The sequence below is a fragment of the Neolamprologus multifasciatus genome, chromosome 9 (genome assembly GCF_963576455.1).
Source record: "Neolamprologus multifasciatus chromosome 9, fNeoMul1.2, whole genome shotgun sequence".
Lineage (NCBI taxonomy): Eukaryota > Metazoa > Chordata > Actinopteri > Cichliformes > Cichlidae > Neolamprologus > Neolamprologus multifasciatus.
Window position 1 is genome coordinate 6,921,314 of NC_140447.1, and position 15,338 is coordinate 6,936,651.

Here is a 15,338-nt window from a genome sequence, read left to right on the forward strand (position 1 = left end):
GTACCTGCTCCGCTGTCACGAATGTGGCGTGTTTTTAAACAGCATAAATATTTTTCTGTGTATTTTTCTTTGATGATACTGAAAGGTATTTCCACCACATTTTATTTTTATGACCACAGCGCAAATTGGAAGTTAGTTAAAATATATTTTTTCTCCAAATTATTATTATTATTATTATTATTTGAATGTTTTGTTGACTTTTAAAGCACATGGAACAGATGTCAAAAACAAAACGAACAAATAAAAAAATACATGACAGAGATGTAAATAATAAAAGAATTAGTAGTTATTTAATCCGTTTTGGATAAGTTTGGGAGTGTACATATGAAGACTGAACTCCAGTAGGTAAGCAGATTAGTGCACTACAAGGAAGAATGCAAATCTGTCACGTGCTGGATCTTTGTTCTTGGAACCTTTCAGAGAATTTGGCCCTGAAAAATGAAGGTGAACACTTGAAATGAAAAAGGCCACGTTTGGCACAAGTTGAGGTAGTATTGCTCTCTTTTTATGGCTTCCCAGCACTACTGCTCAGTCACTGCCATTCCCAAATCTCCTTCCAACCAGATTTTAGGATGATCAGCCCCCACCCCCCTAACACTGATGGGTTTTGTAAATTAGGTAAGTAGCCACGGATAGAGGAGACTGCAAACTTCAATGAAGATTTAAAAGAAGCATGGCTTCCACAGGAGACTCCTCAGGTGCATTTTTAAAGGAAGTTTGCTATCGTTAATCATTTTCATTTTTTTTCATACCTGAGCCTGACCTGTTCTGTTTGAATGTATGTTTTCCTGTGTGTGAGCACAGTAGGGTTGCAAAAAACAGCAGACAGGGCTTGTGTGTGTTTGTGTGTCAGAAAGAGGAAGCAGTCATGAGACTGTCATCACTGATTCAATCCTCCACCTAAAGAAAGACCCTGCTGTTCTCCTGAGCCGAACCCTCTACGGCGGTGATGAAGAGGACACAGACATGCCAGCACAATCAGCAGGTTCAGACTGTATCCAATCAGACCTAAAACCTTCACACACACACGGGCACACACACACACACTCAACCACACATGCACACACACACACACAGGGCGAACCACACTGTGTAAACAGAAGAGAAATATCCAGGATCACATGTTTGAGGTGAATTCCTCTGGATGCTTGTAGTGATGGGGAAAGATGAAGTTTATATGATGCTCGCGGTCCCATGACTTGCAGCAGTGTGTTAGTCGTGGCTATTCTTGAAGCAGATGACTACAAGCCAGAAGTGTCAAATGTAGGGCCCAGGGGCCAGAACAAGTCAACGGCTTTGCAGAGTAAAAAAAAAATAAGATGGCATACTTTTTTTTTCGCTTGATTTTTCAGCAGAGAGAATGAATCACAACTTGAGAGAGATATCAACAGAGTTGGATATCCTTATCATCAGCTTAACAGTCTTTCTAGCGCTTTTCTTAACTCTTTTCCCCATAAAGATGACATTTGATGACCTCCCCTTCACCCTTAATGATGAGCTTTGACACCTCAGCAGCCCTGAAATATGACAGTTCAGAAAACAGCTTCAAGGGTTTCTCCTAGTAAGCTTTTAAGTTCTAGATAGTTATTTTATAAAACATGAATAAGTGCAATGTACATTAACATGTTAACAGCAAAAAGAAGAAGGCATTAAAAAAAAACACGTCTTTCGGCAATAATTTTAGTGGTCGGGGCCACTCAGGATCAAAGTGGGCTGTAATTGGCTTCTCACGCCTGGACTTCTTGTATCTGAGATGTTATCATCTTTCAGCACATACTGACTGCATAACCCCGGTTTTGCATCAGTTTGGGGTATCCCGCATTGTCAAGGCAGACTGTTTTAAGGAGGATGCAACGATTTCGAGCTGCTAGTGCTTCAAGAAGCAAGCAGAAGTCTCAGAGATATATTTGAATTAGACTTTGCAGATATCATCATTTAACCACACACAACATTTCAACATATAAATCTGCCCGTACAGTATTTACACACACAGAGTAACAAACCCCACATTGCAGGACAATCAGCTTATCACTCAGCTACATGTGACAGCTTGTATACACGGGATGGCAGACCTCTGAGGTGAATAATTCAGTAGCAGCAGAGCGGTCCAGCTCTCGGGGCAGGCTGCCCAGGCGCAGAGTAATAGCTTTAGCATAAACAACACCTACAAACTTGCTCTAGGTGGCCTCTTCCACCAATAGGCAGCCTGCCTTTCATTGCACTGTGGCTACCTCTCCTGATGAAAAAGGCCCCAGAAACAGTCTGCATCAGCAAAGATCAATGATGAGACACTAAGCTAAGCGTGCGGTCGGAGCTGCACACAGAGTCTGGAAAAATAGGATGCTTGTTATCCAGTGGAAAGTCAGATCTTTCCCATTTTCCTTGGATCACGCCGCTATTATAGCATGAAGTTATTTTTTTCTTTTTCTCAACGTCTGTGGAAAACAAAGAATAACAATTACACGAGGACCGCTAATACGAAATAGACCGAAGACGCTTCTGATGTGTTTCAAAGTAAGTGGAGTAAAACCAGAGCGATTTATTTGCTCTTGCAAACCTCTGCAAAGTTTGCACTGCAAATGGGAAACGCACGCTCTCAGTTATACGTAGGCACCCTGTGTGACCCCACTGTGATTGGGATGAATGTTGGGGAGGGAAGAGAGTCTATTACAAGAGACAGATCGAATGTCATAAAAACAAGCTCCTCAGAGTGAAACCCTAATGAAGATGGAGGCCGTTTTTATCCCCTCTATGACCAGGACATACAGGTGCCAGTCACCTGAGAAATGACAACAGCAATAAAAGCACGATCTTGCCTTAAATAAAGTGGCCCATGAAATGAAATGAAAGGCTGACTCTTGCTCATCCAATGGGGAATTAAAATAGAGGAGGGGAGGGGGTGAATGAAGGGGGGGCGGGAGGGATAAGCAGCCATCCTCCACTACATTAAGGGATCATGCTGCTCCCTGAAAATGAGTATTGATCCTCTTAGGTCCAGGATCGTTTAGGAGATTAATGTGAGTAGTGGTTGAACTCCACAGTACTCCACACAGGACAAGGGGGATCAGCTCAGCAGGATGGCCCAGCTGAAGCAGCCTATCGGTGAGTGAGGGGCTGACAGTATTCAGTTTGTGTTTTGGGGGTGGTTTGGTGTGTGTGTGTGTGCCATCTGGGCTGTCAGCTAAGAGAATCAGCTGGATGTCCAGAGGTCGAAAGGGTGAAAAACATAAAAGGGGAGGGGGGGAGGTTATAAAATAGAGAAAGAGTCTGAAGGAAAGCGAAAGAGCGTCACGAGCAGGCAGAATAGAGGGAAGGAGAACAAGCAAGAGAAGGAGCAGAGGAAATGAGAGCGAAAGAGAGGAACAGAAACTGCCACAAACAAAAACAAAACAAAAGGACGACAGAAAATGCGCAGCCCGCCTCGCTCCGAATACAGGGGACAGGCTGGAGGCAGTGATAGAGAGAGACGCAGCAGAGACTAAACTGCTTAATCTCTCCCAAGAGACGCCAGCCTAAATGTGAGGTCCCCCCTCCCCCTCTCAGACACCCCCCCCCCCCAACAAAACACTATCACAGCCATTCTGCTCAGCTACAGCCAGGGCTGACAGACACGCACACATATGCACACAGTTTAAAAGTCCTGAGGTTGAGCCTTCAGTGCAACGCGATACTGTGGAGATGAGAACAGATCCATTTCAGTGCCACACATCCTCGTGAGTAAGCACTGCACGAGTGAGCAGAGTTTGTTGATTTATAAAAGCTGCTGCTTTTAACAATCTGGCTCGTCGTGAATCAACAGAGCCTGAGAATTTTCTCATGTCTCTCTTCTGAGGTCAAGTCGGCCCCCATGGGGAAACTCCTAAAACAAATATGGGCTGAAGTATTCAGCGGCGGCTCAATGCAAGCTGTCAGGCTCTCAGAGACAACAATGCAGTGTTTTGAGGGCTAGATGTCAATCTCGGGCACAGTATTCTCAGCTCGCTTCCGTCTCCTTCCATGGATTTTTTTTAATTTTGTTCCCCCCTCAAGACAGGAAGTAGCTGACATGCTTGCTGGAGTGAGCCACGCCTCAGATGTTTGAGTTGAGAGAAAGGTGAGGAGGATGGAGCAAGAACAGCTGTTAGACCCCCCAAAGAATCTGATTACACCTTCTCCACCTACTTTCTACTGTCATGGTGCTTACCCTGTGAATACTGATGTACAGCTCCAGTCTGAAAATGTACTTTGATAAAGAAGATTTTTTTTGCCAAACTCTCATCACAGCATATACCAAACACACCTCTTTAAGGAGCTGCAGAAGATCCACCAGCCCAGCATCCACCTGAATTTTTATTTTTAGTCCTTTATTTATCCAGGTAAAAAATCTCATTGAGATTAAAAATCTCATTTCCAAGAGAGACCTGGCATGAATGATGTGACCTGAATGATGAGTTTGATCCTAGATGCCAAACTCTAAATGCATTTGTCTGCTGTAACAAAAACTACACACTACAACTGTAAATAGCAGGCAGTTAATAGTGGTGAACTGATAAAGATTGAACACACCAGTGTATATAGTGGCTAAAAGCAGCTCTGACAGACTACAAAAGGCTGTTTAATCTGTGTAAAACAAATGTCAGTACACTGCAGTGCAATGTCACCTAAATGTCATACGAGTTGTGTGTCACCTTTATTTCTGATGTCAGACCCCATCTTTAGAAAGCCATTTCTCTGCTGTTCTTTGCTGAAAGGGTTGTGTTGCTCTACTCTGCTACCCTGAAGGTTTTCTTCTTGGATTTAAGCCAAGTGACTTGGTCCTAGTTTTCATCATCTCTAAAAAAAAACTTGTGTGATTTTGGCCGTGTTTGCGTGGGTTCCCTCCGGGTACTCCGGCTTCCTCCCACCGTCCAAAGACATGCATCTTGTGGGGACAGGTTAATTGGATAATCCAAATTGCCACTAGGTGTGAATGTGCGAGTGAATGGTTGTCTGTCCCTGTGTGTTGGCCCTGCGACAGACTGGCGACCTGTCCAGGGTGTACCCCGCCTCTCGCCCTATGACAGCTGGGATAGGCTCCAGCGCCCCCCGCGACCCTGAAAAGGATAAGCGGAAGCGAATGGATGGATGGATGGATGGTTTGGACCATTATCACACTGAAATGTTCATTTTCTGCCAGACTTCAGGAGACTGGGAAGCAGCCTGTTAGCCTGTATTTTGGTATAACTACAAGCCATCTATAAATGTCATGTGCCCAACAACTTTTCCTCTTATGTAGCCTCATATTATCACACTCACTGCTCGGTCCTCCGATGATGGGTCTGTGTATTCTGCTGTGTTGGTCTGATCTGGAGAATTTCGGATTCCAAGTCAACACCTCAAACTCATTGTTATGCTCCTAGAACCATTCCTGAACCATTGTATCTCTAGATATGGCATTTCCAAACTCCAAACTTTACAGCTGAGCTTTGTTCGGCGTTATTAGTAAGGGAAGGCTTCAAAAGTTGCAGTTATGCACCTACAGGATTTTCTAAATAAAAAAGAATTAGAACCTTAGAATTATAATCTGATCATGCTTATCAGGCATACTGACTAATAATACGATATTAGGCAGGCTAAAAGAGAGTGCTAGGTCTGACTTTAAGCACAATGTAGCTTGCTAACCCATTAGTGTTGCTTCATAGCTTCTGGTCGCAGCTACTTTATTTCCATTTCTTTGCATTTTTCCCTGTGCTAAAAATCGTCCTGACCCTTGATGCCATACAAAGTCTGCATATTGTCCGATTCCATCCGTGTGTGAATAGCAAATATATTTCCAGCGTTTGGAAGTCTTCTCCCGTTGCCTGCTACATGTGAGAGCGGACAACTCCTGATACTCTCCAGAGTTCATGTGAGACACATCTCAACTTTCCTTTCAGAGCCACAAATAACATCATACACGTGTTTTCAGAGGTCGAGTAGCTCTCATCGTGGCTAATAAGCAGGTTTTTGTTTCTCGTTAAATTAATACGTGTACCTTTTTTACCTGAGACACAACTGGAGGGAAGTGTGAGCAATAAAAAGTCCCTTTATTGTATTTTCTTTCTTTCTCAAGTATCACCATTAGATAATAACTCACGCAGGATTAGCATGCAGCAGGAGTTAAGACCCCTCACAGACACAAACTCCCTTTGCTCCCATGATTACACAGGGGTGGGTGGCCACGGGGCAGAGAGCTTTTGACCCGTGGGTAAAAGTAACGCTGCCTGTCTAGACACCAGGCCAAGAAATATACTTGTTTTGGCTAGGAAGACGTGTGTGTGAACTTATCCCCGCACGTGCACGTGCACACACATGAACGCACACCTCCTTGCTCCAGACATGCTTGCTTCAGTCTTCCCCCTCCTCCTGTGACTGTCAAGAGGAGACAGCCACACTGTGGAAAGCCCAGTTTAAATTTATACTGTATTTATTGGAACTCCCGTTGCATTTTACTGTTCATTTGTCCTTGCGGCTGGAACGGCGTTTGAGTTCTCTGGGAAGACGTCAAACTTGGTCCATCAAGGTGTTATTTTTTGAAGGCATCTTCTCTCACAGTTCAAAGGCAATCTGTGGTGCAGGAACAAATGTGAAATGAGGTGCACTGCAGTGAAAAGAAGATGTTATTAACTGGGTGATATGGCAAAGATAAATTTGGTTTGCCAGTTTTTTTCCTAATTTTTTCCATTCATGTCTACTTGATCTATCACTGGTGGTAACTTCTATTTTATGTGGCCAAGCTTTCAGAACATGTCTGTTAGAGTACAGGTAACTGAAAGCTGGAGACATTATGGAATTTTATTACACTGGAACTTCTTTCTACTCAGTCTCTCTATGTTTGCACCTCCAAAGTGAACCACAGGTGCCCCACAGCGCTTTGCAGACCTGCAATAACCTGCCTATCTGGCGAATTCGGGGGCCAAGCCAACATCTCAAGCTCGTTCTTTTGTGCTCCTTCAGCTATTCCCAAACCATTTTTCATTTGAGTCAAAGTGAATTATCCTGCTGAAACAGGCCACAGCCATCAGGGAGTACTGTTTCCATGAAACGGTGTGCATGGTCTGCAACAATGCTTAGGTAGGTGTCAAAAGAGCATCCACATTGATGGCAGGACCCAGGGCTTCCCAGGAGAACATTGCCCAAAAGCATCACACTGCTGCCGCTGGCTGGTTATCTTCCCATAGTACATCCTTTCACAGCATCCAGGTAATGTAAAAGAAAATGCGATTCATCAGACCAGCCCACCTTCTTCCATAGCCACTATTAACCTCTGGCTCTCTTCCACAGCATGTCTTTTATCCTGTCTTCCTTCTCTCACCCCAACCAGTCGCAGCAGATGGCCCCGCCCCTCTCTGAGCCTGGTTCTGTTGGAGGTTTCTTTCTGTTAAAAGGGAGTTTTTCCTTCCCACTTTCGCCAAAGTGCTTGCTCATAGGGGTCATATCATTGTTGGGTTTTTCTCTGTATGTATTATTGTAGGGTCTACCTTACAATATAAATAGCCTTGAGGCAACTATTGTTGTGATTTAGCACTGTATAAATATAACTGAATTGAATAGAATTGAATTGAATTGCTCCGTGGTCCAGTTCTGATGCTGACATGTCCACTGCTAGTGACCAGTGGACCCTGACTGATTTGCGGCTTTCCAGCCCGATACATAATAAACTGATGTTCATTTTATTCTAACACCTTTATTCTAACAACCCACAAAGATGCAGTTTCAGAGATGCTGTGATCCAGTCATCTAACCATCACAATTTGGCCTGTGTCAAACTCTATTTTTCGTTCTGAGGACAAAATGCTACCTAATCAATCCCACCCACTAACAGGTGCCATAAAGAGAAAATCAGTGTTACTGACTTCATCTGTCGGTGTATGATATAATGTTTAAAATGATCATTATGACTCTGCAGTTGTTTTGGGGGGATGTCCCGCTGTAGAAAAAAAACCAGCTGTAAAATGTAAAAACTAATAGGATAACTTATAACTTATCGTTAAACTTAGTTTAGTGTCCTCTCAACGTCTGAGCTGAAGTGAAAGTTGCAAATGAGTCATTTGGCTCCGAGTCTCATCTCCTTCATGCTGCTGTCCCTGAAGTTTGTTTACCTTTATCTTTTTGGTAATCTACACACAAAACAAATAATGCTGCTCCACTCTGCATTGTTTGGTAGTTTAAAATTAGGTGCAAATTGTACGGCATGTCAAAAGCTTTTCATTTCAACCACTTCTGTTAGCAAAAAGGCGAACATCTCTTTTAGCAAATGTTTTTATTTAGAACATTTTCTCCTGAGTTTCCTCTTCATGTTACTAAAATTAAATGCGGTGGCTCCCATAATATAACGGTGTACTTTTCGCTGATTGTGTGACCTTTTAATACCCACTTCTACACGTCATTCCCCCAACTGATGATATGAATCTATATGTCACAGTTCCATTACAAGGAAACACATCTGCGAGTATGCAGTTACAGGTACAATGGTGAGGCTCTATGAGTAAATAGCGCGTGGGTGGTTTATGTTTGTGTATGTGCTTATGTTTCAATCTGTGATAGGCCACTGATGTTTTCACTGGATGAATATGAATACCACACACCTACTCCTTTCCCACACACACTCACAGAACATCAGAACATTTTTCTGTGCACATGAATAGCGGCGGAGCACTATAAATGAACATCCAAAATGCCAGCAATTACTATGGTGTCCCTTTACTCAACCTCTCCATATTAAACCCCGCTTGTCAAACAGATTGTCTCCGGTGCTCCGAGCAGCCTGCGCTGCGAAACAGTTTTCATTAAGGGAGGATTGCCATGGGCCTTAGCCTGGCGGCTTAATGTAATTTCACAGCTCAGCGTCCGTGCGACCACTTCAGGGTCCAAGCACGGCCACCCACACCTTTACAAGAGCCAGCCAGAGGTGCTGAAAGGGTGACGGGCTGCTAGTAAGTTTTAAGAGCAAAAGGGGAGCCCCAAAATGAAATTCCAGCACAGGAAATGACTGTAATAATAACATAACAACCAGCAGGCTTTGGAAATAAACATGTACAGAGATAGAGCGCGTTTCGTGTCGTAATGGGGTGTTGAGGACGAGGAAACTCACTCAGCAGTGGGTGCTGTTTTTGATGGGGAAAGATTTTAAGAAATACAGTAGGATTCTTATAGTTATGGAAATTATCAATGACGCATTACAAGATTTGGTTAAACACTGATTTATTCTAAGCCTTTGCTGGCAGTACTTGAAAGGACAGTATACTGTTTAAAATAGTGTAATGCTCATGTTGTTGGCCTAAATAAACTGTGTGTTTTTTGCTGGGGAAGATTATATGACGATACCACGTGTAGAACTTAATACCAAATCCCTAATTTAGCTTACTGGTCCTTTAAGGTGTACTGACAAGAGTGGTAATTTATATACAGTAGATTCATGTAGTTGAACCAATCTCTTCACCTCAATCACCTCTTGAGTATTCACCCCGAAGGTGTAAGCCAAGTGTGCAGTGAAACTCCATATTAGAAACACGTGGAGAACATTACACATCTGTACTCAAAGCGACATCTGGACAAAACTGAAAGTCAGATAGACTAGTGTTTCATTTTCATGGTTTACAGCTTTGAAAGGAGCCAAAGAGTCTTGACTTCAGTGCTTTGGAAGGGAGAGGAGCAACAAAGCCAGGCAGAAGTTAGGCTGTTGGAAACTTTAAATAGCCACAAATGCAAGGACACCCACAAACCAGCCATGGGGGGGGGGGGGGGGGGGGGGGGGGGGGGGCAAGGCTATCTACTCCCAGTTTTGGTCCCAAGCCTAGAAGGAAGTGCATCTGGCATAAAATCATGCATGTGGATCGTAAAGAATGAGATTTCCACAGAGGAGCGGTCGGGCCTGGTTTAACAACAGTGGCAACTGTGCTACTTTGGTTGAAGACAAGGGAGCAGGAGACAGGAAGGAGTGAGGAGACAGTGAAGGAGAAAGAAAGAACGGGAATGTGGAGGTGAAATTAGGGACAAAAAATGGAGGGACTGTGACTGGTAAATGGAGCGATCTGGCTGATATGTTGGAGAGAAGGAAGGTAGATTTATTGTGTATGCAGGTGACTGTGTGGAAGGGAGGTGAGGCCAGGAGCATCTGAGGTAGATTTAAACTATTCTATCATGGTGCAGGTAGATGTAACATTAGATGTTTGTCTCTAGTCTGGCTTTGGAAATCAAGAATATGAAGAAGCAAGTGAAGGCAGAGGCCAGGATTAAATGGTGGAAGTCAAAGAAGGAAGAATGTTGCAAAGAATTCAGGATGGAGTTGATGGAAGAAGTGAGCATATCAGAAGATCAGGTTGAGCAGTTTGGAGACAAAGTTGTAGAGGTAAGGCTGAAATGGTTTGGACATACTGGATAAAGAATGTTGAATACCGAGCTGCCAGATACAGGAGACCTGTAAATTAGGTCTAACTTGCCACTGTGTAAAAGGTACTATATGAATTAGTAACTTTACGGCCAACCAGTGAGTTTTAACAGCAAGTAAAAGTACATATTTTTGTTCCAGAGTCCACTTGATCACAGCAGACTCTGGATGAAGGTTGGAGAGGATTTGGAGAGATGGGCATAGCTTCATCACTGACAGTCAGCATCACCAAATTATGCCACTGGCAAAAAAAACAAACAAAAAACATAAAACAAACTCTGTTTAAAATTAAAAGTTACTAAGTCCACTAAACTAAATTTGTGATATTATCCCAAATCTGAGCCGGCACATTGGATTTCTCTCAAATGTAAAGAAATCAATGGAGCATAACACTGAACAATTACAGCAAATGTATCTGTGTGATACATTTAATCAAAAAAAATTTGTTTGCACATATTGCTGGATGAAAGATTACAGAAACATACAAATCATTTGAGTAACAGTCTATTAGCCAACTCCTAAGAAGCCTAACAGGAATGCTTATGCCATGATGTCTCCAGTTGTCTGTGTCTGCAACACAGTATAGGCTACTAATGTGCATTTTTCTAACACTATCCTTAATCTTGGGTTTATTTTAGTCAACGTAATATATTTAATATAAGATAAAACATACTTTCCATCAAAATATATTTAAGTGCAACACTACATGGCAAATTGAAGTTTTCTGTTTGTTTATTTTAATAACACGAAAAAAAGGTATCATGAAAAGGTTCTAAAATTAGTGAAAAAGTTTCTAATAGTTCTAAAGTTTCTAATAAAAAATGATAGAATTGGAAATGTGTTTGTGACTACAATTGCGTAGGTGAAAATCACCTGATGTTAGCATTCTAGGGTTAGGAGGCTGCGAAAGGGTCAACTTAAGATATATACTTTTTTTTTTAACAACAGCTCATGCAAAACTACTATACATGACTCCCAGAACAAAAACGAAGAGCTGAAAATAGTAATCTTTGCTATAATATTCCTTGTTCAATAGCTAAATGCCGTGATAGTGCAGCTAACATAAGCTAGGGTTTAGCACTAGCATGGGGTTTAGCATAACATTACAGGAAAACAGCGATGCTATCTCCAGGGAAACAAAATCTGCCCATCAGCACATCTGCATCTCAATAACTGAAGACTTGTCTGATAAACTCTGCCAACTGTACATTCTTATATTTGTATGGGTTATAGCTTTAGATGGTTTTGCCTTTTTCAAATGTTTGTGCTAAGCTAAGAGGCTACTAAATATAGCTTCACTGTACTGACATAAGTGTGGTATTGATCTTCTCATCTACTTTCCATTTTGAGCATTTCCTCAAAAGCTGGCCTGTTCCTTTTGATGTGGCTTCTTGGGAAATTCCCCCTAGCTTGGCCACATGCAATTGGATGTGACTTCAATGCAGCCATATTGCACCTAAGGCACCACCACCACCACTGGTTTATGAGTTAAAACAGAAGTCATTATTTATTGAACGGAAAGGGTTAATTGAAATAAAGGACCATGGAGCTCAGGTTTACTTTTTCACTGTAAACCTTGGTAAAACAATGGATGACGCAATAGGTGAGCCAAAAGCAACAATCAGCCCAATCTTCGCATTATGAGTCACGACCGAGAGATGCTCATGCTTATTCAGTGTGTCCATTGAGGTGTGCAGCCTCTTCATTTAATATTTCCATAAGGTTGCATATGAGTGTATGCCAGGCAGTCCCTGTAATAAGGAGGTAATGTATTCTGTGCCAATGGCAAAAAGGTATGCTTGAAACATCCCTCATAGGAGCAGCAGTTTCCAACTTGACAGTGGACACATACATAATTAAGCCAACTAAAAAAAAAAATGAATATTTCATCTCAAAGCATTTTCATCTCCAAACATCAAAACACCTCAACGTCTCACATAATGAGCAAGGTAAAATACTTTTATTCATAGAGGGAATATGCAACAAGAAATGCTCAGAGTACCTCGCTGAAAAATATATCAGCTGGAAAAGGAGAGGGAGGCCTTATACTCTTTTTTCTTAGTTTGAGTTCTTGTACTCGGTTCTTTAAGCTCAAGTAAAGAGCTCATTCTTTCCTACGAATGTTGCTGAACCATTTTTCTCATCTGCAATTGTGTTATTATGTTATATTACAATGTCAGCCTTAATGTTTTGTAGGCGGATCCGGCTATAACTCACTCTGACCTGTAATTCATGACATGTCATCCATGAGTCGCCTCAGGACTTTTGGTTTCGCAGGTATGTGTGCGCATGCCAAAGAAGAGGATAAATTATTCCATAACCTTGCAGTGGTTAAATTTTACTAGTGCGGTCTATGTCAGAGTTTGCCAGAATTTCTTCACTTTTGTGATGGCACAGAGGTTCTGAAAGGTCTCAGCTTCCAAAGAATATGTCATAAATCATTTTGCAGTGGTTTTTAGCGCGGGTAGTGGCTGCACATAGACCTATAGAAGCAGCACCACGCTAGAGGATTACTTTGACCACCAAACCTGCCTCTGACTGGCTCCCCATACACCTTCATAGAAGGGAATTAACCTGCCATGACTTGAAACGCTTTGCTGAGCGCTGGTCGATACTGTCATTATCCTAAAGCAATTCTTAATTCTATTTGGCCCTGAGCTAAAGATCCTTGTATTGATCACAAAGTAGGGATGCCACAACTACTTTTTTCCATAGTTAAGACCTCTATGTGTTGTTAAAAATAAAAGCTTCAGCAGCTCCTATGCACAGCCCAGAGGGAAAGATGTAGCCACAGAATGTAATTTTGGATGTTTAATCATATGTTTCACAGTGATACCTGATGATTTCATCAAGTGTTACAGTTATGAGACACAAATGCTCGAGAGTGGTACCTTTGTGTTTCATCGAAAAAGGCAGCTCTCTTTCATATCCTGTTTTGGGAGATGAGAAATATTGATATCACTCGCCGAGCACTATCAGCATGAAACAGAGGCTTTCAGTAAAAGCAGCAGTGACAACACCTGTACTGAAGTTCCTGATTACATGCCTTTGTTCTCAAAGCTGTGTGTGTCTGAGCATGCATGTGTGTGCAGGAGAAGAACAGAGACACACAAAAAAGAAAGAAAAAAAGATGGAGAAATCCGAAGTAACATGTAACCGAATGCTTCTTTTTCTGTCTGTCATCCACACACACAAGCATGCACAAGCAGACAGCATCGCCACCTGCCACAGACTATACACTGCGGCCTTTGACAGCGGTTAACAGAATGGGACATGTGTAGCCCCAGGTGACTCAAATTGCAAAACTAACAACAGCATGCTTCATTGCACCAAGAATGCAGTGTGAAACACCAGCAGAAAGGCAGTGTGTGTGTGTGTGTGTCCGTGTGCGCATCAATTTACATGTATGTCTGAATGTGTATGTTTTGGGTTATGCATAAGTGTCATAACTGACTTATCCAGTAATGTAATGCAGCAATTAATATGGACTTCATTAGAATTCTTAAAGGAGCCCGAAGCATCAACAAACACGAACTAGATAATGCAGAAGTATTGCTATCATTAAGACTAACTGCTCTGAGTGTACTTGTTATCCTGTCCTCTATTATTGAAGGCTCAAATACATTTATATAGAGAACACTACACTAAGAACTCAGTCTATCTACACTATTCAAATAATAATAATAATTAAAGGAAGACTTTTTAATCAGAGGACAGCATCAAGTAAGTTAAACTTGTGGGATATTGATGTGATCAGTTAAGTAGTGGAGGGGGTTGTTAATCAGTTTCAGCTGCTTTGGTGGTATAATGAAATTAACAACAGCTGCATTAGAGAAGCAGCAATGAGCTTACCCCAACACAGGAAGGGTTTTAAGGTGGAGGCCACTCCTTATGACTGTGTTTTTACTAGTTTTATGCTCAGCGAGGGTCAGTGTCACTACTGGTAGCATGAAGGAAACCTGGACCCTACAGAGGTTACACAGGTAGTCCAACTCAACCAGGATGGTACATCAATATGTGTCATTGCCGTGAGGTTTGCTGTGTCTCCCACACTCTCAAGAACATGGAGGAGATTCCAGGAGATGGACAGTTATTCACTGAGCTGAAGAGGGTCCTTAACCCATCAGCAGGACCAGTATCTGCTCAATTGTATAAAGAGGAACATTATGAGCACTGCCAGAGCTACAAAATGACCTTCAGCAGGTCACAATCTCTGACCAAACAACTAGAAACAGACTTCATGAGGGTGACCTGAGGCCCGACGTCCTTTAGTGGGCCTTGTGCTCACTCCCTGGCACCATGAAGCTCAACAGACATTTGCCATAGAATACCAGAATTGGCAGTTCCACCACTGGTGCCCTGTGCTTTTCACAGATGAGAGCAGGTTCACCCTGAGCACATGTGACAGATGTAGAAGTGTCTGGAGAAGTTGTAGAGAACATTATGCTGCATCTAACATTGTTCAGCTCGACCAGATTGGTGGTGGGTCAGGAATGGAGGCACATGCAGACCTCTACAGGCTAGGCAATGGCACCCTGACTGCCATTAAGTATCAGGATGAGATTCTTGGACCCATTGTCAGACCCTGCACTTGTGCAAGTAGTCCTGGGTTTCTCCTGGTGCACGACAATGTCTGGCCACATACGGTGAGAGTATGCAGGCAGTTCCTGAAGGATAAAGGAATTGACACCATTAACTGGCCCCCATGCTCGCCTGACCTAAATCCAATGGAACATCTGTGGGACATTATGTTGTGGTCTATCCAGCACCACCAGGTTGAACCTTAGACTGTCCAGGAGCTCAGTGAGACCCTGGTCCAGATCTAGGAGGAGATCCCCCAGGACACCATCCATAATCTTATTAGGTGCAGGAATACTAGCATGTAGGGGTCATACAAACTACTGAGTACCATTTTGAGTTGCTCCAATGAAATTTCAGCTAAATGGACTAG